Source organism: Salmo salar, chromosome 12 (genome assembly GCF_965601325.2).
Source record: "Salmo salar chromosome 12, fSalSal1, whole genome shotgun sequence".
Taxonomy (NCBI): domain Eukaryota; kingdom Metazoa; phylum Chordata; class Actinopteri; order Salmoniformes; family Salmonidae; genus Salmo; species Salmo salar.
Genome location: NC_138302.1, coordinates 5,834,355 through 5,860,091, shown reverse-complemented (window position 1 = coordinate 5,860,091; position 25,737 = coordinate 5,834,355). Strand labels below are relative to the sequence as shown.

At 44.8% G+C, this 25,737-nt stretch overlaps 1 non-coding gene and 1 pseudogene across 2 annotated transcripts in view; one reads left to right on the top strand and one right to left on the bottom strand.

Moving 5' to 3' along the window:
* LOC106591924 (cytochrome P450 3A27-like) overlaps positions 1–25,737 on the top strand; it is a 56,945-nt pseudogene that overhangs the window by 14,824 nt on the left and 16,384 nt on the right. The window contains exons 2-6 of the transcript XR_014379558.1: positions 14,020–14,113; positions 14,580–14,632; positions 16,965–17,064; positions 17,251–17,367; positions 24,947–25,035. The product of XR_014379558.1 is annotated as a cytochrome P450 3A27-like (transcript). The remainder of the gene's footprint in view (positions 1–14,019; positions 14,114–14,579; positions 14,633–16,964; positions 17,065–17,250; positions 17,368–24,946; positions 25,036–25,737) is intronic.
* trnaa-ugc (transfer RNA alanine (anticodon UGC)) lies at positions 20,370–20,444 on the bottom strand. Its single transcript has one exon. It is a non-coding gene; the product is annotated as a tRNA-Ala (tRNA).

Here is a 25,737-nt window from a genome sequence, read left to right as displayed (position 1 = left end):
ACAAATTGTTAATGTACAAAAGGGAAAATAAATAAGCATAAATATGGGTTGTATTTACAATGGTGATTGTTCTTCACTGGTTGACCTTTTCTTGTGGCAACAGATCACAAATATTGCTGCTGGGATGGCACACTGTGGTATTTCACCCAGTAGATATGGGAGTTTATCAAAATCAGGTTTGTTTTTGAATTCTTTGTGGATCTGTGTAATCTGAAGGAAATATGTGTCTCTAATATGGTCATACATTGGGCAGGAGGTTAGGAAGTGCAGCTCAGTTTCCACCTCATTTTGTGGGTAGGGTGCACATAGCCTGTCTTCTCTTGGGAGCAAGGTCTTCCTACGGCGGCCTTTCTCAATAGTAAGGCTATGCTCACTGAGTCTGTACATAGTCAAAGCTTTCCTTAAGTTTGGGTCAGTCACAGTGGTCAGGTGTTCTGCCACTGTGTACTCTCTGTTTAGGGCGAAATAGCATTCCAGTTTGCTCTGTTTTTTTTGTAAATTCTTTCCATCTCTACCTCTCTACCTCTCTCTCTACCTCTCTCTCTCTCTACCGCTACCTCTCTTTCTCTACATCTATACCTCTCTACCTCTCTCTACCTCTCTCTACCTCTCTCTACCTCTCCTCTCTCTCTCTCTCTCCTCTAGATGTTTGGTATCATGAAGCGGCACTCTGCTAACCTGCTGAACGGAATGAAGAAGCAGGCAGATAAAGACCAGACCATCGAAGTGAAGGAGTGAGTCCTGCTTCCTAACCTCTGGCTTTTCACCTTACACCTCTGAGTCTTGATTATAATACACACACACACACACACACATATAGCCACCCATTGCCTTGATGACAACTTTGCACACTCTTGGCCTGAGGTAGAGTACTTCATGATAAGCTGTAGACAACACTATCTACCAAGATTTCATCTGTATTTTTCGTAGCCATCTATTTACCACGACATACCGATGCTGGCACTAAGATCACACTCAACGAGCTGTATAAGGGACGATAGCCGTCATTGAAAATAAGAGTTTGTTCTTAACTGACTTGCCTAGTTAAATTAAGATAAAATAAAAAAATAAAAAATAAGTCCATAAGCAAACAAGAAAATTCTGATCCAGAAGCAGCGCTCCAAGTGGCTGGGGACTTTAATGCAGGCAAACTTAAATCCGTTTGATCTAATATCTACCAGCATATTACATGTGCAACCGCAGGGCAGGACAAATTACCACGACGTGTACTCAGAGGATGCGTGGAGCAACTGGAAAGTGTCTTTACTGACATTTTCAACCTCTCCCTGACCAAGTCTGTAATACCTAAATGTTTCAAGCAAACCATCATAGTCCCTGTGCCCAAGAAAGCAAAGGTAACCTGCTTACATGACTAGCATACCGCCCCAACAGATCCATAGCACTCACGTCGGTAACCATGAAGTGCTTTGAAAGGCTGGTCATGGCTCACATCAACACCATCATCCCGGAAACCCTACACCCACTCCAATTCACATACCGCCCCAACAGATCCACAGATGATGCAATCTCTATTCCACTCCACACTGCCCTTTCCCACCTGGACAACAGGAACAGGTGTGAAAATGCTGTTCATTGACTACTACTCAGCGTTCAACACCATAGTGCCCACAAAGCTCATCACTAAGCTAAGGACCCTGGGACTAAACACCTCCCTCTGCAACTGGATCCTGGACTTTCTGACGGGCCGCCCCCAAGTCTGCCATGCTGATCCTCAACACTGGGGCCCCTTATGGGTTTGTGCTTAGTCCCCTCCTGTACTCCCAGTTCACCCACGACTGCATGGCCAAGCACGACCCGACACCATCATTAAGTTTGCTGACGACATAACAGTGGTCGGCCTGATCACTGACAACGATGAGACAGCCTATAGGGAGGAGGTCAGAGACCTGTCAGTGTGGTGCCAAGACAACAACCTCTCCCTCAATGTGAGCAAGACAAAGTAGCTGATCATGAGCAAGACAAAGTAGCTGATCGTGGACTACAGGTAAAGGAGGACCTAACATGCCCCCATTCACATTGACGGGGCTGTAGTGAAGTGTGTCGAGAGTTTCAAGTTCCTTGGCGTCCAAATGACCAACAAACTAACATGGTCCAAACACACCAAGACAGTCGTGAAGAGGGCACGACAACGCCTTTTGCACCTAAGGAAACTGAAAAGATTTGGTATGGGTCCCCAGATCCTCAAAAGGTTCTACAGCTGCACCATCTAGAGCATCCTGACCGGTTGCATCACCACCTGCTATGGCAACTGCTCATTATCTGACAGTAAGGAGCTACAGAGCGTAGTGTGTATGGCCTAGTACATCACCGGGGCCAAGCTTCCTGCCATCCAGGACCTATATACAAGGCGGTGTCAGAGTGGGGCAATTGTCTAAGGCACTGCATCACAGTGCTAGCTGTGCCACTCGAGATCCTGGTTTGAGTCCAGGCTCTGGCGCAAGCCAAATTACTGCTGAACAATTAATCAAATGGCCACCCAAACTTTTAACATATTTTTTGCTTTAGTTTATTTAGTAAATATTTTCTTAACTCTGTTTCTTGAATTGCATTCTTGGTTAAGGGCTTGTAAGTAAGCATTTCACAGTAAGTTCTACACCTGCTGTATTCGGCACATGTGACAAATACATTTGATTTGATTTAGTTGTGGTGAGTAGTTGTGGTCAGTAGTTGTGGTCAGTAGTTGTGTGGTCGTGGTCAGTAGATGTGTGGTCAGTAGTTTTGTGGTCAGTAGTTGTGTGGTTGTGGTCAGTAGGTGTGTGGTCAGTAGGTGTTTATTTAAGCTTTATTTAACAAGGCAAGTCAGTTAAAAACAAATTGTTATTTACAATGACAGCCTAGGAACAGTGGGTTAACTTGTTCAGGGGCAGAACAACATATGTTTACCTTGTAAGCTTGGGGATTCAATCTAGCAACCTTTCAGTTACTGGCCCAATGCTCTAACCACTAGGCTACCTGGTTGGTGGTCAGTAGTTGTGGTCAGTAGGTGTGGTCAGTGGTTGTGGTCAGTAGTTGTGGTCTGTGGTTGGTGGTCAGTAGTTGTGTGGTTGTGGTCATTAGGTGTGGTCAGTAGTTGTGTGGTCAGTAGGTGTGGTCATTATGTGTGGTTGTGGTCAGTAGTTGTGGTCAGTAGTTGTGTGGTCAGTAGGTGTGGTCATTATGTGTGGTTGTGGTCAGTAGTTGTGGTCAGTAGTTGTGTGGTCAGTAGGTGTGGTCATTATGTGTGGTTGTGGTCAGTAGTTGTGGTCAGTAGTTGTGTGGTCAGTAGGTGTGGTCATTATGTGTGGTTGTGGTCAGTAGTTGTGGTCAGTAGTTGTGTGGTCAGTAGGTGTGGTCATTATGTGTGGTTGTGGTCAGTAGGTGTGGTCAGTAGTTGTGTGGTCAGTAGGTGTGGTCATTATGTGTGGTTGTGGTCAGTAGGTGTGGTCAGTAGTTGTGTGGTCAGTAGGTGTGGTCATTATGTGTGGTTGTGGTCAGTAGTTGTGGTCAGTAGGTGTGTGGCCAGTAGATGTGTGGTCAGTAGGTGTGGTCAGTATGTGTGTGGTCAGTAGTTGTTTGGTCAGTTGTTGTTTGGTCAGTAGTTGTGGTCACTAGTTGTGGTCAGTCGTTGTGTGGTCAGTAGTTGTTTGGTCAGTAGTTGTGCTCAGTAGTTGTGGTCAGTAGTTGTGTAATTGTGTTTGTGTTGCAGGTTCTTTGGGCCCTACAGTATGGACGTGGTCACCAGCACAGCCTTCAGTGTGGACATTGACTCTCTGAACAACCCTTCAGACCCCTTCGTCTCCAATGTTAAGAAAATGATCAAGTTTGACATGTTCAACCCACTGTTGCTCCTATTCGGTGAGACCACACATGCACACACACCCAGACACACAGACACAAAGTTGAACTGTTTAATCATATGCAGTTGAACACCTTTCTATAAAACGTTCCTCTCAACCTCTCCTCTCCTCTTCTCCTCTCCTGTTCTCCCCTCCTCCCCTCCTCTCCCCTCCTCTCCTATTCTCCCCTCCTCCCCTCCTCCTCCCCTCCTCTCCTTCTCCAGTGTTGTTTCCCTTCATAGGTCCTATCTTGGAGAAGATGAAGTTTTCTTTCTTCCCGTCTGCGGTGACTGACTTCTTTTATGCCTCGCTGGCAAAGATCAAATCTGGACGTGACACTGGGAACTCAACTGTAATCATGTTTTATATTTATATTTGATTGTTATATTGATATTTTCATCTGAACGTTTGTATTTATATTTTAATATTCTGTATTTACTTATTATGTAACTATGAAACTATATAATGTAACTAGTGATGGTGACCAATATGGAACGTCCATATCGATATCATGTCGTAATTTTAAAAAACTATGATGGGGACCCAAATATCTACGTTCATATTAGAATCTGTTTGTGTTGGTTGTGATTGGACCAGATCAATTAGAATCGGTTTGTGTTTTGCATTTTTTGTATTTTGTATTTTTATTAAGATCCCCATGGGGAGGCAGGTAGCCTAGTGGTTAGAGTGTTGGACAAGAAACTAAAAGGTTGCAAGTTTGAATCCCTGAGCTGACAAGGCAAAAATCTTTCATTCTGCCCCTGAACAAGGCAGTTAACCCAATGTTCCAAGGCCATCATTGAAAATTAGAATTTGTTCTTAACCTGTCTGGGCTAGGGGGCAGTATTTTCATTGCCAGATTAAAAACGTACCCAATTTAAACAGGTTACTACTCTGGCCCAGAAACTAGAATATGCATATTATTAGTAGATTTGGATAGAAAACACTGAAGTTTCTAAAACTGTTTGAATGGTGTCTGTGAGTAAAGTGGAACTCATATGGCAGGCAAAAACCTGAGAAAATTCCAAGCAGGAAGTGGAAAGTCTGAGAATTGTAGTTCTTCTTTTGATTCTCTATCGAAGCTACAGTGTCTGTGGGGTGACGTTGCACTTCCTAAGGCTTCCATTGGCTGTCTAAAGCCTTCAGAAAGTGGTTTGAGCATTTTCCTGGCACTGGGCAGATAATAGAAACTCAGTTTCTGAATGGTCAACCTGGCAACAAAGGGATTGCATATGCTCGGTCCCGTGAGCGTGCCCCTCCTTCTTTTTCTTCTTGAAGTAATATGCTATTGTCCGGTTGGAATATTATCTCAATTTTACGTTAAAAATACCATAAAGATTGATTTTAAACAGCGTTTGACATGCTTCTAAGTACGGTAATGGAACATTTTGACTTTTTGTCTCTCGTTCCGCGCTCGCGCGTTACCCTTTGGATAGTGACCTGAACGCACGAACAAAACGGAGGTATTTGTACATAAATATGGATTATTTCAAACAAAAACAACATTTCTTGTGGAAGTAGCAGTCCTGGGAGTGCATTCTGACGAAGATCAGCAAAGGTAAGAGAATATTTCTAATACTAATTCTGAGTTTAGGTTGCCCCGAACTTGGCGGGTGTCTGAATAGCTCACCGTGATGGCTGAGCTATGTACTCAGAATATTGAAAAATGTGCTTTCTCCGTAAAGCTATTTTAAAATCTGACACAGCAGTTGCATCCAGGGGTAGTCTATCTATAATTCTTAAAATAATTGTTGTATATTTTGTCAACGTTTATGATGAGTATTTTTGTAAATTGATGTGCACATTCACTGGACGTTTTGGTGGGAATACATTTTCTGAACATCACGCGCCAATGTAAAATGCTGTTTTTGGATATAAATAGGAACTTTATCGAACAAAACATACATGTATTGTGTAATATAATGTCCTAGGAGTGTCATCTGATGAAGATCAACAAAGGTTAGTGCTTCATTTAGCTGTGTTTTGGGTTTTATTGACACATGTCCTTGCTAGGAAAATGGCTGTGTGATTATATTTGTCTATGTACTCTCCTAACATAATCTAATGTTTTGCTTTCGCTGTAAAGCCTTTTTGAAATCGGACAATGTGGTTAGATTAACGAGAAGTTTATCTTTAAAATGGTGGAAAATAGTTGTATGTTTGAGAAAGTTGAATTATGAAATTTTGTTGTTTTTTAATTTTCCGCCATGATATTTCACTGGCTGTGTTCCGCAGATGGGACTCTAGCGTCCCACCTAGCCCATAGAAGTTAACTGACTTGCCTAATAAATAAAATAATTAGCTGTTGCGAAAGCAGCAGCTACTCTTCCTGGGGTCCACACAAAACATGAAACATAATACAGAACATCATGAGTCAAGGACAGAACTACATACATTTTAAAAAGGCACACGTAGCCTACATATCAATGCATGCACACAAACTATCTAGGTCAAATAGGGGAGAGGTGTTGCTTTATCTGTTTTTTTAAACCAGGTTTGCTGTTTATTTGAGCAATAGGAGATGGAAGGAAGTTCCATGCAGTAATGGCTCTATATAATACTGTACGTTTTCTTGAATTTGTTTTGGATTCGGGGACTATGAAAAGACCCCTGGTGGCATGTCTGGTGGGATAAGTGTGTGTCAGAGCTGTGTGTAAGTTGACTATGCGAACAATTTGGGATTTTCAACACAATGTTTCTAATAAAAAGTGATGCAGTCTCCTCAACTCTTAGCCAAGAGAGACTGGCATGCATAGTATTAATATTAGCCATCTGATTAAAATTAGAGCAAAACGTGTCGCTCTGTTCTGGGCCAGCTGCAGCTTACTAGGTTTTTCCTTGCAGCACTGGACCACACGACTGGACCATAATCAAGATTAGACAAAACTAGAACATGCAGAACTTGCTTTTTGGAGTGTGGTGTCAAAAAAGCGGAGCATCTCTTTATTACGGGTAGACCTCTCCCCATCTTTTTATTTTTATTTTTTATTTCACCTTTATTTAAAACCAGGTAAGCTAGTTGAGAACAAGTTCTCATTTACAACTGCGACCTGGCCAACATAAAGCAAAGCAGTGCGACAGAAACAACAACACAGAGTTACACATGGGATAAACAAGCGTACAGTCAATAACACAATAGAAAAAAAGAAAGTCTATATACAATGTGTGCAAATGGCATGAGGAGGTAAGGCAATAAATAGGCCAGAGTAGCAAAGTAATTACAATTTAGCAGATTAACACTGGAGTGATAGATGTGCAGATGATGATGAGCAGATGATGGTGTATAAGTAGTGATACTGGTGTGCAAAAGAGCAGAAAAGTAAATTAAAACAATACGGGGATGTGGTAGGTAGATTGGGTGGGCTATTTACAGATGGACTATGTACAGCTGCAGCGATTGGTTACCTGCTCAAATAGCTGATGTTTAAAGTTAGTAAGGGAAATGTAAGTCTCCAGCTTCAGCGATTTTTGCAATTCGTTCCAGTCACTGGCAGCAGAGAACTGGAAGGAAAGGTGGCTAACGTTGGTGTTGGCTTTGGTGATGACAGGAAACGGGTGAGTCAGGCGCAGGAGACAAAAAGGTCCATAGAAAATATTTAAGTCCAGAGTGAATACAACGATAGGCAGGGTGCAAAACATAAGCAGGAGGTAGAACAGCTCCAAAACTCAAAATACACCGGACGCAGCCCGGCAAACCTAAAGCCTAATATCAGCGTTGTGTAATCAAACCCATGAGAAAATACTCCAGCCCTAAATCCAAAAACTTAAAACGAAACAATCCCGCACAACCCCAAACAAGAAACTGACAAACTAAATACCCTCCCACTAATTACAAACAAGACACAGGTGCGCACAAAACAGACACACTAACAGACACATGAAACATGGATCAGTGGCAGCTAGTAGGCCGGTGACGACGACTGCCGAGCGCCGCCCGACCGGGGAGTGGCGCCACCTTCTGTGGACGTTGTGACAGTACCCCCCCCCCCGATGCGCGGCTCCCGCAGTGCGCCGACACCGGCCTCGAGGACGACCCGGAGGACGAGAAGCAGGGCGATCCGGGCGGAGTCTGTGAAATCTCTGCAACAGGGCTGGGTCCAGAATATCCCTCACCGGTACCCAGCACCTCTCCTCCGGACCGTACCCCTCCCAGTCCACGAGGTACTGCAGGCCCCTTACCCGACGTCGGGAGTCCAAGATGGACCGGACTGTGTACGCCGGGGCACCCCCGATGTCCAGGGGGGGCGGAGGGACCTCCCGCACCTCAGCGTACTGTAGTGGACCAACTACCACTGGCCTGAGGAGAGACACGTGAAACGAGGGGTTAATACGGTAATATGACGGACTTTGAACGGCCCCACAAATCGCGGACCCAGCTTCCGGCAGGGCAGGCGGAGGGACAGCTTCCGGGTCGAGAGCCAGACTCTGTCCCCCGGTTTGTACACGGGGGCCTCACTGCGGCGGCGGTCAGCTCTCTCCTTGTGCCATCCTACAGCTCGTTTAAGGCACTCCTGGATGGCACTCCATGTCTCCTTCGAGCACTGAACCCAGTCCTCCACCGCAGGAGTTTCTATCTGGCTCTGATGCCAAGGCACCAGGACCGGCTGGTAACCTAATACCACCTGGAAGGGAGTCAGGTTAGTGGAGCAATGACGCAGAGAGTTCTGCGCCATCGCCGCCCATGGCAAAAACTTCACCCACTCCCCTGGCCGGTCCTGGCAATAGGACCGCAGGAACCTGCCCACATCCTGGTTAATACGTTCCACCTGCCCATTACTCTCGTGGTGAAAACCCGAAGTCAAACTGACTGAGACCCCCAGCCTCTCCATAAACGCCCTCCACACCCTGGACGTGAACTGGGGACCCCGATCAGAGATGATGTCCTCGGGCATCCCGTAGTGCCGGAAGACATGCGTAAACAGGGCCTCCACGGTCTGTAGGGCCGTAGGAAGACCGGGCAAAGGGATCAGACGGCAGGACTTAGAGAAACAATCCACAACAACCAGGATCGTGGTGTTCCCCTGAGAAGACGGGAGATCCGTAAGGAAATCCACCGACAGGTGGGACCACGGTCGCTGTGGAACAGGGAGGGGCTGTAATTTCCCTCGCGGTAAGTGCCTAGGAGCCTTACACTGTGCGCACACCGAACAGGAGGAGACGTAGTGCCTGACATCCTTAACCAAGGTGGGCCACCAGTACTTCCCTCTCAAGGCCTGCACTGTCCGTTCCACACCAGGATGACCCGACGAGGGTAGAGTATGCGACCACCGGATCAGACGATCGCGAACACTAAGCGGGATGTACTTCCGGCCAGCGGGACACTGAGGTAGAATAGGTTCTGGCTGCACCGCCCGCTCGATGTCCGCATCCACCTCCCAAACCACAGGTGCCACCAGACAGGAGGCAGGGACGATGGGAGTAGGATCGATGGTCCGCTCCTTGGTGTCGTGGAGACGCGACAGTGCATCGGCCTTCCGGTTCCGGGAACCTGGAATGTATGACAAGGTTAATTGGAACTGGGTAAAAAACATGGCCCACCTGGCTTGATGAGGGTTAAGTCTCCAAGCTGCCCGGATGTACTCCAGGTTACGGTGATCAGTCCAGATGAGGAAAGGGTGACGTGCCCCCTCAAGCCAATGTTTCCACACTTTCAGAGCTTCGACCACAGCCAACAACTCCCGGTCCCCCACATCATAGTTGCGCTCCGCTGGACTCAGCTTCTTACAAAAGAACGCACAGGGGCGAAGCTTCGGAGGTGCGCCCCAGCGCTGCGACAGCACTGCTCCTAACCCGGCCTCGGATGAGTCCACCTCCACTATGAATGGCAAAGAGGGGTCCGGATGAGCCAGCACGGGGGCGTCGGTAAACAAAGCCTTCAGACGGCTAAAGGCTCCGTCCGCCTCTGCAGACCACTGCAGCCGCACCGGCCCCCCCTTCAGCAGTGAGGTAATGGGAGCCGCTACCTGACCAAAGCCCCAGATAAACCTTCGGTAGTAATTAGCAAACCCCAAGAACCGCTGCACCTCCTTCACTGTGGTTGGAGTCGGCCAATTACGCACGGCTGTAACGCGGTCACATTCCACCTCTACCCCATTGGTGGAAATGCAATACTCCAGGAAAGAGACGGCTCGTTGAAAGAACTCACATTTCTCAGCCTTAACGTATAGTTCATGCTCCAGCAGCCGCCAAAGCACTTTACGCACCAGAGACACATGCTCGGCACGTGTGGCGGAGTAAATCAAAATGTCATCGATATACACCACCACACCCTGACCGAGCAGGTCTCGAAGAACCTCGTCTACAAAGGATTGGAAGACAGCGAGAGCATTCTTTAACCCATACAGCATGACAAGGTACTCATAATAGCCAGATGTGGTACTAAATCCGGTTTTCCACTCATCTCCATCTCGGTTACGCACCAAGTTATACGCGCTCCTGAGATCTAAGTTTGTGAAGAAGCGTGCGCCGTGAAAAGACTCCACTGCCGTGGCAATGAGAGGTAGCAGGTAACTGAACACCACCGTGATGGAATTTAGACCTCTATAATCAATGCACGGGCGCAGACCTCCCTCCTTTTTCCTCACAAGAAAGATGCTCGGCGCGAGGAGAGGGGTGAGAGGGGTGACTCGAGGAGCTCGGGGAGAAGGGTGACTTAGATGGCCGAATGTATCCCTGTCTCAAGGACTCACCGACGTATGTCTCCATAGCCGCTGTCTCCTCCTGAGACAGAGGATACACGTGACTCCTAGGAAAGGCCGCGTTAGCCTGGAGGTTTATCACACAATCCCCTTGACGATGGGGGGGAAATTGAGTCGCCTTGTTTTTACTGACGGTGATAGCCAAATCGGCATATTCAGAGGGAATGTGCACGGTGGAGACTGTGCACATTCTGGTTCTGGACTCTCCACCGTGGTCGCACCGATGGACACTCCAATACACCTGCCTGAGCACTCCCTCGACCACCCCTTAAGAGCGCTCTGCCTCCATGAAATATTAGGGTTATGAGTAGCCAGCCAGGGAATTCCCAGTACCACCGGAAACACCGGGGAATCAATGAGGTACAGGCCGATTCGCTCCTTATTACCCCCCGCGTCACCATGAGTAGTGGCACTGTGACATCCCTCACTTGGCCGGATCCTAGTGGTCGACTATCTAGGGCGTGTACAGAAAAGGGCTGTTCCAACTGAACCAGGGGAATACCTAACTTAGCGGCGACCCCACGGTCCATAAAAACTCCCAGCTGCGCCTGAATCGACTAGTGTCTTATACTGGAAGTGCGGGGAAAAATCAGGGAAACAAACAGAGGTGTACATATGATCGACAGGGGGCTCTGGGTGTGACTGGTGCTGACTCACCTGGGGGGTCGATGTGGTGCTCTGCCTGCCATCCGAACTCCCGGGTGGACCTCTCCAGCACCGGTCCGCAGTGTGCCCTCTACAACCACAATGGGCGCAGGAGAAGCCCCCCCCCTCCGGCCCACCTAGCTGCCACCCCCCCTATCTCCATGGGTGTTGGAGCAGGAGGGCCAGTAGGTGGAACAAACAGACCCCGAATAGAATACCCCTGGGCAGCTAGCAGGTTGTCCAGCCTGATGGACAAGTCAATAAGCTGGTCCAGAGTGGTCGTATTGTCCCGGCAAGCCAGCTCCCGGCGGACGTCCTCCCGAAGACTGCATCTGTAGTGGTCAATCAGGGTCCGCTCATTCCACCCCGATCCAGCGGCGAGAGTCCGGAAGTCCAGGGCAAAGTCCTGAGCGCTCCTCGTCTCCTGCCTCAGGTGGAATAATCGCTCACCCGCCGCCTTGCCCTCCAGGGGATGATCGAATACCGCCCGAAAGCGACGGGCGAAGTCCGGGTAGTCGCTCCTAGGCGAGTCTGGGCCATCCCAGACTGCGTTGACCCATTCTAGGGCTCTACCCGTGAGGCATGAGACGAGAACGCTCATCCTCTCTTCATCCGAGGGAAGGGGCCGAACAGTCGCCAGGTACAAATCTAATTGTAACAAAAACCATTGGCACCCGGCGGCCGTACCATCGAACTCCCTGGGAGCCATGATCTGAATCCCACTCGTGTTGGGTTCGGTGGGTACTGGTAGGGGCGCAGGGTGGTGAGTAGGTACTGGAGGTGGTGAGGGAGCGGCTCTCTCCCAGCTCTCCAAACGGACCAGCACCTGATCCATGGCCGTGCCCAGTCGTTGAAGGAGGCTGGTATGTTGTGATACCTGATCTGCCATGGACGGTGCTTCGGCTCCTGCTGACTCCATCTTGTGGTGCGGGATTCTGTCACGTCTTCCAAGGAGCAGGAAACGGGTGAGTCAGGCGCAGGAGACCAAAAGTTCCGTAGAAAAATATTTAATTAAGTCCAGAGTGAATACAACGATACGCAGGGTGCAAAACATAAGCAGGAGGTAGAACAGCTCCAAAACTCAAAATACACGGGACGCAGCCCGGCAACCCTAAAGCCTAATATCAGCGTTGTGTAATCAAACCCATAAGAAAATACTCCAGCTCTAAATCCAAAAACGTAACACGAAACAATCCCGCACAAACCCAAACAAGAAACTGACAAACTAAATATCCTCCCACTAATAACAAACAAGACACAGGTGCGCACAAAACAGACATAACTAACAGACACATGAAACACAGATCGGTGACTGCTGGTAGGCCGGCGTCGACGACCGCCGAGCGCCGCCCGACCGGGGAGTGGCGCCACCTTCTGTGGACATTCCGGGGTGTTTGGGCACTGTTTGATATTCATGTATTCTATGTTTAGTCTAGTGAGTCTGTTTCTATGTTTGGTTAATTGGGGTTGGGACTCTCAGTTGAAGGCAGGTGTTGTCTATTTGCCTTTGAGAGTCCCATATATTAGGGTGTGTTTGTCATTTGTGGGAGATTGTTCTGTGTTTAGCCTTGTGCCTTGCCAGACTGTTTTGTTGATCGGTCGTTCTTTTGTTATTTTGGTGTTCATTTTGAATTTATTAAACGTCAAGATGAGCATACACATACCTGCTGCATTTTGGTCCTCCTTTACCAACGACAACCGTGACAATCGTAGTTTGCCGGTGTAGACTAACAGTGAAATGCTTACTTACGGGTCCTTTTCCAACAATGATAACATTGACTTACATCAAATCAAATGTTATTTGTCACATTTATCGTAGTTTGCCGGTGTAGACTAACAGTGAAATGCTTACTTACGGGTCCTTTTCCAACAATGATAACATTGACTTACATCAAATCAAATGTTATTTGTCACATTTATCGTAGTTTGCCGGTGTAGACTAACAGTGAAATGCTTACTTACGGGTCCTTTTCCAACAATGATAACATTGACTTACAAAAAAATCAAATGTTATTTGTCACATTTATCGTAGTTTGCAGGTGTAGACTAACAGTGAAATGCTTACTTACGGGTCCTTTTCCAACAATGATAACATTGTTGGTGCAAATGCATTGCAAGTGCATGAAAAGGTCAACTTGTTACAAAAATCATATGCCTGTTTGTTGAAACTATACTTTCAGTTCCTGTTGATACTATGTTCCTGTCTTACTTCTGCTTAACACATGATAGCAATAAGAGGAAGAAGGATTGGGAAACTAACTGCAAATAACAATAAACTTAACTCCGCCTAGCAGAGACATCTTTGTATTAGCAACTATTAATTATGAGCTTATATGGTATTAAAGTTAAGGGACATCACCTTGAGCTGGGTGATCCTCAGTAGGGGATAAAAAGGAAAACAGAATCAAATCAAATTTATTCATAAAGCCCTTCTGACGTCAGCTGATGTCACAAAGTGCTGTACAGAAACCGAGCCTAAAACCCCAAACAGCAAGCAATGCATGTGTAGAAGCACGGTGGCTAGGAAAAACACCATCTTGAGAACTGAGTGTGTTACTTGCAAATTACTGTAATTGTACTGTAATTACTCCGGGTTGCAATCCTTATTAAACAAACTAACTTCTGATCAAATAAGTATGAACTTAGGGCAGAAATCCCTTACACTATATGCACAATAACATGGTTAGATACAGAATAACATGGCTATATACAGGGATACTATACTTAATCTGACTTCTCTAGAACATATTACTAGTTACTGTCTCTCTCTCTGTGTGTGTGTGTGTGTGTGTGTGTGTGTGTGTGTGTGTGTGTGTGTGTGTGTGTGTGTGTGTGTACAGGTACGGGTACTGGCCCTATGGTGTTTTCACTAAGATGGGTATCCCTGGTCCCAAACCCCTACCTTACATTGGCACAATGATGGAGTATAAAAAGGTTAGTACCCATTCAGAATAAACATCTCTCTCATATTTTTAACACTTGTGTTATTTTTCTCCCCATGTAAAATAATACATTGAGAAGGAAAAGAGCACTAGCCGGTTGTTTGAACAATAGATAAATAAAAGGTGAAATGAGACATGATCAGTGTAGAAGTTGTGTTGCTTGACCCTGAGGACCATAGAAAATAACAAACCCTCCTCAACCCTCACCTGTTTCAGGTGTGTTCTCTGTTCAGGTGTAAGACACACCTACATGACCTCCTAGGGCATGGCCAGGCATGAATCAGCTGTTTTTTTTCTTTCTCTCATTGTCTCTCTCTCTCTCTTTCTCTCTCTCTCTCTTTCATTGTCTCTCTCTCTCTCTTTCTCTCTCTCTCTCATTGTCTCTCTCTCTCTCTCTCTCTCTCTCTATTGTCTCTCTCTCTCTCTCTCTCTCTACCTCTCTGTCTCTCTGTGTGCAGGGTTTCACTAACTTTGACACAGAGTGCTTTCAGAAGTACGGGAGAATCTGGGGGTGAGTTCAGTTGGCTGTACCGTACTAGGATGACTCACAACTGTACTATGTTCTTTCAATTAATCACCTGCTCGAGCTGTCATGTGACCATGAGGAATAGTATTAATAATATCAGCAACCAGAATAATATTTCCTTTGTAGTTTTATATGTGGTGGTTAAATGTGTGTCTCTGATTCTCCTCTGTGAAGGATCTATGATGGGAGGGAGTCTGTTCTGTGTACCATGTAGGATTGCAGGTGTACTCAGACCTCTTCACCTTTTCCACATTTTGTTACATTACAGCCTTATTCTAAAATGGATTTAATAGTTTTTTTCCCTCATCAATCTACTCACACAATACCCCATAATGACAAAGCAAAAACTGTTTATTTTTATTTTTTTGCAAATGTATAACTACAAAAAAACTAATTTAATATCACATTTACGTAAGTATTCAGTCCCTTTACTCAGTACTTTGCTGAAGCACTTTTGCCAGAAATTACAGCCTCGCGTCTTCTTGGGTATAATGGTACAAGCTTGGCACACCAATATTTGGGGAGTTTCTCCAATTCTTCTCTGCAGGTCCGGTCTCTGGCTGGGCCACTCAAGGACATTCAGAGACTTGTCCCAAAGCCACTCCTGCATTGTCTTGTCTGTGTGCTTAGGGTTGTTGTCCTGTTAGACTGGAGTGAAGGTTCACCTTCCGAGGTCCTGAGCACTATTGAGCAGGTTTTCATCAAGGATCTCTCTGTACTTTTCTCCGTTCATCTTTCCCTTGATCCTGACTAGTCTCCCAGTCCCTGCCGCTGATAAACATCCCCACAGCATGATGCTGCCACCACCGTACCTCACCGTAGGGATGATGCCAGGTTTTCTCCAGACGTGAAACTTTTCATTCAGGCCAAAGAGTTTAATCTTGGTTTCATCAGACCAGAGAATCTTGAGAGTCTTTAGGTACCTTTTGGCAAACTCAAAGTGGGCTGTCATGTGCCTTTTACTGAGGAGTGGTTTCCGTCTGGCCACTCTACCATAGAGGCCTGATTGGTGAATTGCTGCAAAGATGCTTGTCCTCCTGGAAGGTTCTCCCATCTCCACAGAGGAACTCTGGAGCTCTGTCAGAGTGACCATAAGGTTCTTGGTCACCTCCCTGACCAAGGCCCTTCTCCCCCAATTGCTCAGTTCGGCCGAGTGGCCCGCTCTAGGAAGAGTCTTGGTGGTTCTTTGATTAAAGAATGATGAAGGCCACTGTGTTTTTGGGGACTTTCAATGCTGCAGAAATGTTCCCCAGATCTGTGGCTCAACACAATCCTGTCTCAGAGCTCTACGGACAATTCTTTTGACCTCATGGCTTGGTTTTTGCTCTGACATGCATTGTCAACTGTGGACCTTATATAGACAGGTGTGTGCCTTTCCAAATCATGTCCAATCAATGGAATTTACCACAGGTGGACTCTAATCAAGTTGTAGACACATCTCAAGCATGATGGAAACAGGATGCACCTGAGCTCAATTTGGAGTCTCATAGCAAAGGGTCAGAAAACGTATGTAAATAAAGTATTTATGTTTTTCGCTTTCTCGTTATGGGGTATTGTGTGTAGATTTATGAGCGTTTTTTTATTTATTAAATCAATTTTGGAATAAGGCTGTAACTCAACAAAATGCCATAGTGAAGGATATACAATGAGAGGCAGTCTGTTCTGTGTACCATGTAGGTGTATATATAGTGGTTAAAGCCAGGTATGTTTCTCCTCTGTGAAGGATCTATGATGGGAGACAGTCTGTTCTGTGTACCATGTAGGTGTATATATATTGGTTAAAGCCAGGTGTGTTTCTCCGTGAAGGATCTATGATGGGAGGCAGCCTGTTCTGTGTACCATGAGGTGTATATATAGTGGTTAAAGCCAGGTGTGTTTCTCCTCTGTGAAGGATCTATGATGGGAGGCAGTCTGTCTGTGTATCATGTAGGTGTATATATAGTGGTTAAAGCCAGGTATGTTTCTCCTCTGTGAAGGATCTATGATGGGAGGCAGTCTGTTCTGTGTACCATGTAGGTGTATATATAGTGGTTAAAGCCAGGTGTGTTTCTCCTCTGTGAAGGATCTATGATGTGAGGCAGCCTGTTCTGTTATCATGTAGGTGTATATATAGTGGTTAAAGCCAGGTATGTTTCTCCTCTGTGAAGGATCTATGATGGGAGGCAGTCTGTTCTGTGTACCATGTAGTTGTATATATAGTGGTTAAACCAGGTGTGTTTCTCCTCTGTGAGGATCTATGATGGGAGACAGTCTGTTCTGTGTACCATGTAGGTGTATATATAGTGGTTAAAGCCAGGTGTGTTTCTCCTCTGTGAAGGATCTATGATGGGAGGCAGCCTGTTCTGTGTATCATGGACAAAAGCATGATCAAGACCATCCTGATTAAAGAGTGTTACAACATCTTCACCAACCGCAGGGTGAGACACACACACACACACACACACACACACACACACACCCAAAAAGTATTGCTGATATTATTAATACATTATTTGTAGCATTCATTTCGTAGTGTGAATATTATGTAAATAGAATGATCAATATTAATTATGAATGATCTTTATTAAATCATATATTTGTTATAACTGTCCTCCATGTTTTAGAACTTCACGTTTCTGAGCGGCGAGCTGTTTGATGCGGTGACCATTGCCGAGGACGATACATGGAGACGGATCCGCAGTGTCCTCTCACCTTCCTTTACCTCTGGACGACTAAAAGAGGTAGAACCATCCCTCCATCTCTCCCTTTCTATGCTTTATCAACATGTTATAAACGCTTTATAGCTTGTTATAACTCTTTATTAACTCATTATAGTTGTTAAACTCTTTATAAAGTCATTATGGCTTGTTATAAACTCTTTATAAACGCTTTATAGCTTGTTATGAACTCAAAACTAAATCAAATCAAATTTCATTAGTTGATACACATATTTAGCAGATGTTATTGCAGGTGTAGTGAAATGCTTAGAGCTGTTGTCGATGAACAGCATTCTTACATAGGGATTCCTCTTGTCCAGATGGGTTAGGGCAGTGTGTAGTTTGATTGCAATTAACTCATTATAGCTTGTTATAAATTCTTCATAAACTTGTTATAGCTTGTTATGAACTCAAAACTAAATCAAATCAAATTTTATTAGTTGATACACATATTTAGCACATTGCGGGTGTAATGAAAATCTTCGGCTCCAACAGTGCTGTGATATCTAACAATACACAAGTCTAAAAGTAAAATAATGGAATAAGAGATATAGAAATATTAAGACAAGGAATGTCGAAGTCTGGAGTATAAAATTAAATATATTTTTTATTTAACCTTTATTTAACTAGGCAAGTCAGTTAAGAACAAATTTTTATTTTCAATGACGGCCAAGGAACAGTGGGTTAACTGCCTTGTTCAGGGGCAGAATGACAGATTTGTACCTTAACAGCTCAGGGATTTGAACTTGCAACCTTTCGGGTACTAGTCCAACGCTCTAACCACTAGGCTACGCTCCCGCCCCGTGGGATATACATGTATACATATAGTACATTTTTTATACAGTTCAAGTCAGAAGTTTACATAAACCCGAGCCAAATACATTTACAGTTTACAGTTTTTTACAATTCCTGACATTTAATCCGAGTAAATATTCCCTGTCTTAGGTCAGTTTGTCACGGTTGTCGTAGGTTAAAGTGGACCAAGACGCAGCGGGGAAATGTGCACTCATCTTCTTTTTATTTAAACGGACAAGAAGGTGAACCAAAACAGACACGTACACAAAAAAACACAACGACTAATAACAGGCCGGTAAGGCAACAAAGCTTTACCAAGCACATAATCTCCCACAAAACACTAAAACAAAGACATAGCTATATATAGGACTCTCAATCAGAGGCAACTAGAAAACACCTGCCTCCAATTGAGAGTCCAATCCCCAATAAACTAAACATAGAAATATAAAGAACTAGACTAAAAATATAAATACATTAACATAGACCAGTGCCCAAAACCCAGAATAATAAATCAAATACACCACTAAACACACAACCACCCCGAACCACATAAAACAAATACCCTTTGCCACATCCTGACCAAACTACAATAACAAAATAACCCCTATTACTGGTCAGGACGTGACATTACCCCCCCCCAAAGGTGCAGACCCCGTATGCACCTCAAAAAAAAACAACATTAAACCCTTAACTAAAGGGAGGGAAGGGAGGGTGGCTGCCGTCAACGACGGCTCCTGTGCTACACCCCCCCCCCCTCCCCAACCCACCTATACTGGAGGTGGCTCAGGCTCAGGTCTACAACCCCCACCCAACCTGTCCACCCCTGCTGAATGCTCAGGGCTGTAGAGCGTCTCTGGGAGCTCCGGACTGTAGGCCAACTCTGGAAGCTCCAGACTGTAGGCAGACTCACTCGGTTCCGGACTGCAGGCCGACTCACTCGGTTCCGGACTATACACTGTTGCCGGATACTCTGGACGGGGTACTGTTGCCGGATACTCTGGACGGGCTACTGTTGCCGGATACTCTGGACGGGGTACTGTTGCCGGATACTCTGGACGGGGTACTGTTGCAGGATACTCTGGACGGGGTACTGTTGCTGGATACTCAGGACTGAGCTGACGCACTGGAAGCCTAATGCGTGGGGCTGGTATTGGAGGTACCAGACTGGAGACATGCACTTTAAGGCTAGTGCGAGGAGCGGGAACAGGCTGAGTTGGACTGGGCTGACTTACTGGAGGCCTGGTGCTGGTACTGGATATACCGGGCCGTGGAGACGCACTGGCGGTCTCAATCGCACCACCTGCACAACCCATCCTGGCTGGATGGAACTAGTAGCCCTGCACAAGCGAAGTGCTGGCACAGGGCGAACTGGGCTGTGCAGGGGCCTGATGGTTGCCGTGCGTAGAGCGGGCGTAGGGTAGCCTGGACCTAGGAGGCACACCGATGGCCAGATGCGCTGCTCAGGCATCCTCCTACCAGGCTGGATGCCCACTCTAGCACGGCATTTGCGAAGGGCTGGGATCACTCGCACCGGACTGTGCGTGCCTATGGGCGAGATCGTGCGCAATTCCGCATACCTCGGCGCTCTCCACTCCACCTGTTCCCCATAAAAAGCACGGGGAGCTGGCTTAGGTCCACTGCCTGGCCTAGCCAACCTACCTGTGTGACCCCCCCCCAAAAAATTATTGGGGGTGCCTCCCGTGCTTCTCCATCGGCGCGTACAAAGCCTCATACCGACGCCTCTCCGCCTTGGCTGCCACTATTTCCTCCGGACGGTGACGGTAGTCCCCAGCCTGATGCCAAGGTCCAGCCCCGTCCAGAATTTCCTCCCATGTCCAATTCCCCAGATAGTCCATATAATTATCCCTTTGCTCCTTACCCCGCTGCTTGGTCCTTGGTTGGTGGGAGATTCTGTCACGGTTGTCGTAGGTTAAAGTGGACCAAGACGCAGCGGGGAAATGTGCACTCATCTTCTTTTATTTATTTGGACAAGAAGGTGAACCAAAACAAACACGTACACAACAAAAACGCAACGACTAATAACAGGCCGGTAAGGCAAGCAAGCTATACCTAGCACATAATCTCCCACAAAACACTAAAACAAACACATACCTATATATAGGACTCTCAATTACATTTACATTTACATTTTAGTCATTTAGCAGACGCTCTTATCCAGAGCGACTTACAGTAGTGAATGCATACATTTCATACATTTTTTTTCCTGTGCTGGCCCCCCGTGGGAATCGAACCCACAACCCTGGCGTTGCAAACACCATGCTCTACCAACTGAGCTACAGGGAGGCAACTAGAAAACACCTGCCTCCAATTGAGAGTCCAATCCCCAATAAACTAAACATAGAAATATAAAGAACTAGACTAAACATAGAAATACATTAACATAGACCAGTGCCCAAAACCCGGAATAATAAATCAAATACACCACTAAACACACAACCACCCCGAACCATTTAAAACAAATACCCTCTGCCACGTCCTGACCAAACTACAATAACAAAATAACCCCTATTACTGGTCAGGACGTGACAGTAGGCCTTGAAATACATCCACAGATACAACTCCAATTGACTCAAATGATGTCAATTAGCCTATCAGAAGCTTATAAAGCCATTTCGTAATTTTCTGGTATTTTCCAAGCTGTTTAAAGGCACAGTCAAGTTAGTGTATGTAAACTTCTGACCCACTGGAATTGTGATACAGTGAAATAATCTGTCTGTAAACAATTGTTGGAAAAATTACTTGTTTCATGCACAAAGTAGATGTCCTAACCGACTTGCCAAAACTATAGTTGTTAACAAGAAATTTGTGGAGTGGTTGACTCCAACCTAAGTATATGTAAACTTCCAACTTCAACTGTGTGTATACACACACTACCGTTCAACATTTTCGGGTCACTTAGAAATGTCCTTGTTTTTGAAAGAAAAGCAAATTGTTCAGAAATACAGTGTAGACATTGTTAATGTTGCAAATGACTATTGTAGCAGGAAACAGCTGATTTTTTTTTTTATGGAATATCTATATAGGCATACAGAGGCCCATTTTCAGCAACCATCACTCCTATGTTCCAATGCCATGTTGTGTTAGCTAATCCAAGTTTATCATTTTAAAAGGCTAGTTAATCATTAGAAAACCCTTTTTGCAATTATGTTAGCACAGCTGAAAACTGTCGTTCTGATTAAAGAAGCAATAAAACTGGCCTCCTTTAGACTAGTCGAGTATCTGGAGCATCAGCATTTGTGTGTTCGATTACAGACTCAAAATGTCCAGAAACAAAGAACTTTCTTCTGAAACTCGTCAGTCTATTCTTGTTCTGAGAAATTAAGGCTATTCATTGCCAAGAAGCTGAAGATCTCGTACAACGCTGTGTACTACTCCCTTCCAAGAACAGCGCAAACTGGCGCTAACCAGACTAGAAAGAGGAGTGGGAGACCCTGGTGCACAACTGAGCAAGAGGACAAGTACATTAGAGTGTCTAGTGTGAGAAACAGACGCCTCACAAGTCCTCAACTGGCAGCTTCATTAAATAGTACCCGCAAAACACCAGTCTCAACGTCAAACAGTGAAGAGGCGACTCCGGGATGCTGGCCTTCTAGGCAGAGTTGCAAGGAAAAAGCCATATCTCAGACTGGCCAATAAAAAGAATAAAAAGAAAAGATTAAGATGGGCAAAAGAACACAGACACTGGACAGAGATATGGATTTTTCTTTAGTTGTTATAGCCAATGTCTTGGCTGTATTACTTTTTTATAACTAAGTTATTTTTCTTGAGTTGTTATAGCAAATGTCTTGGCTGTATTACTTTTTCATAACTAAGTTATTCTTCTTCAGTTGTTATAGCGTGTCTTGGCTGTATTACTTTTTTTATATAACTAAGTTATTTTTCTTTGCAACTCTGCTTTCTTGACTTCTTGTAACAAGATATAACAGTATAACAGGATATACAGAGGAAACTTATTAAAGGCTTCAAGATTAATTTCTTTAGCATTGTGGCATGTTTTTCTAGATTCTAGAATATACAGTGCATTCAGAAAAGTATTCAGACCCCTTGACTTTTTCCACATTTTGTTATGCTACAGCCGTATTCTAAAATGTATTCAATTATCATTTTTCCTCATCAATCTACTACACACAATACCCCATAATGACAAAGCGAAAACCGTTTTTAGAAATCTTTGCAAATTAATAAAAATCAAAAACAGATACCTTATTTACATTATTATTCAAAGGTGGAGTCATGCGTCCTCTGAAACATGACCCGCCTGACCACCTACTTCCTGCATGACCTGGATGTCAGCAGCACTAATGTGAAACCCAGTTCGACTGACAACCCGAGTCAGCTTGCAGGTGCACGGCTCTGTCACAAGGAGTTGCTAGAGTACGATAAGCCAACGTCCCGGATGGCGCTGGGCCAATTGTGTGCCATCCTATAGGGTTCACGGTCACAGTCGGTTGTGACACACCCTGGGATTGAACACCAGGCGGTGCAGTGCTTTTGACCGCTGCACCACCCAGGACCCCTATCTTCTTCGTTCTAATGACATGCTTGAATCATAATATAGGACTAGAATTAGATGCAGATGGCTTTCACTTCTCTTCACGAAGATTGAATGGTTTAACGCTAAGGAGCTTTTTTTAAGGACACATCATGCTGTTTATATAAATAATTTACCAGTTTCTTTCTTATCCTGGGAAAGGGGAGTGGTTATTGGCGGTAAATCTTGGTAACCGGGTTATTAGCATTCAACTCTTATCATGAAGCAGCACTCTGCTAACCTCTCTCTCTCTCTGTCTCTCTCTCTCTGACTCTCTCTCTCTCTCTGTCTGTCTGTCTCTCTCTCTGTCTGTCTGTCTCTCTCTCTGTCTGTCTGTCTCTCTCTCTCTCTGTCTCTCTGTGTCTCTCCCTCTCTCTGTCTCTCTCTACCTCTCTCTCTTTCTACCTCTCTCTCTTTCTACCTCTCTCTCTCTACCTCTCTCTACATCTCAATTCAATTCTAGGGGCTTTATTGGCGTCGGAAAGATATGTTTACATTGCCAAAGCAAGTGAGGTAGATAATATACAAAAGTGAAACAAACAATAAAAATGAACATTAAACATTACACTCAAAGAAGTTCCAAAATAATAAAGACATTACAAATGTCATATTATGTATATATACAGTGTTGTAACGATGTACAAATGGTTAAAGTACAAAAGGGAAAATAAATAATCATAAATCTGGGTTGTATTTACAATGGTGATTGATCTTCACTGGTTGACCTTTTATTGTGGCAACAGATCACAAATCTTGCTGCTGGGATGGCACACTGTGGTATTTCATCCAGTAGATATGGGAGTATATCAAAATCGGTTTTGTTTTCGAATTCTTTGTGGATCTGTGTAATCTGAGGGAAAAATGTGTCTCTAATACTGCTGAGGGAATATTCTAAACCCTGGGTCAACAGTCACCTTCTACTGCTGAGGGAATACTCTAAATTCTGGGTCAACAGTCACCTTCTACTGCTGAGGGAATACTCTAAACCCTGGGTCAACAGTCACCTTCTACTGCTGAGGGAATACTCTAAACCCTGGGTCAACAGTCACCTTCTACTGCTGAGGGAATACTCTAAACCCTGGGTCAACAGTCACCTTCTACTGCTGAGGGAATACTCTAAACCCTGGGTCAACAGTCACCTTCTACTGCTGAGGGAATACTCTAAACCCTGGGTCAACAGTCACCTTCTACTGCTGAGGGAATACTCTAAACCCTGGGTCAACAGTCACCTTCTACTGCTGAGGGAATACTCTAAACCCTGGGTCAACAGTCACCTTCTACTGCTGAGGGAATACTCTAAACCCTGGGTCAACAGTCACCTTCTACTGCTGAGGGAATACTCTAAACCCTGGGTCAACAGTCACCTTCTACTGCTGAGGGAATACTCTACACCCTGGGTCAACAGTCACCTTCTGGAAATGCTGGAGTCTTTGTTTAAAGCTGAAGGGGAGATTTTCAATAACACTGTTTTTATTTTGGGGTTTCAATATAGTAAGCAACAGAAAATAAAATGTCAACTGTTTAATTTTTTGGGGGGGACAAGCTAAGATGCCCATTTTTCTGAGTAGGAAACATAAGATAGAAACGGGATATGGGCAGGATGTAAGATGTGTTTTTAAAGGATTAGTGAAAATAAGAATAAAAGTGGATTTTGAGTTCTACTCAGCTGTAAAAGATCTCCCATTGTTTGAGGAGAACTGGGCATACGAAGGAGCGCTTTGTTTTGTAGAGGAGGGGAAACTATTTTTTGTAAATGAAATAAGTTGAATGTATATGTTCTTTAGTATTTTTTTTTTGTATTTTTTGTATTTTTTTAGGAATTACATTTGTTGTTTCATTTCTGAAAAGGCAGTGTGCCATTGTTTATGTTAACTTGAGTATAAAATAAAGGTTTTGTAAAAACTCAAAATTCTCTCTCTCTCTCTCTCTCTCTCTCTACCTCTACCTCTCTCTGTCTCTCTACCTCTCTCTGTCTCTCTACCTCTCTCTCTGTCTCTACCTCTCTCTCTGTCTCTCTACATCTCTACCTCTCTAACTCTCTCTCTCTACCTCTCTCTCTACCTCTCTCTCTACCTCTCTCTCCACCTCTCTACCTCTCTACCTCTCTACCTCTACTTCTCTCTCTCTCTACCTCTCTCTCTACCTCTCACTCTACCTCTCTCTCTCTCTCTCTCTCTCTCTCTCTCTCTCTCTCTCTCTCTCTCTCTCTCTCTCTACCTCTCCCTCCACCTCTCTACCTCTCTCTCTCTCCTCTAGATGTTTGGTATCATGAAGCAGCACTCTGCTAACCTGCTGAACGGAATGAAGAAGCAGGCAGATAAAGACCAGGCCATCGAAGTGAAGGAGTGAGTCCTGACCTCTAACCTCTGGCTTTTCACCTTACACCTATGAGTCTTGATTATAATTCACACACACATATAGCCACCCTTTGCCTTGATGACAGTGTCGTGTCTTTGGGGCTACCATTAAACTTTAGATATGTTTATCAATGTAATTATTATCACGCGATTAAATTGATTAATTGTTTAATTGTAATTAACTAGGAGATCGGGGCACCAAGGAGAATATTCAGATTACAAAGCTAAAATTTTCCTAATATAAACTTTCCTGTACTATAATATTATATTCTATTATAGTATAGGCCGATTATCTTCTGGTTTAAATGGTGTATTTTACCTCTAGTCCAGTCTCATTCCAAACGTCGTAAATTGTTGTATCTGCACGAACCCAGTCTTTACTAAAATCATCCATACATCAATTGTCTTAAAATCATTTATTTACTACACTAAGTAATTAACAGAAAAACATACAAACAGTAATTATCAGCCTTCCCTGTAGCTCAGTTGGTAGAGCATGGTGTTTGCAACGCCAGGGTTGTGGGTTCGATTCCCACGGGGGGCCAGCACAGAAAAAAAAAAATGTATGAAATTGTATGAAATGTATGCATTCACTACTGTAAGTCGCTCTGGATAAGAGCGTCTGCTAAATGACTAAAATGTAAATGTAAAATGTTATCGTCACAAAAGATTGGTAGAGGAATGTGCCCT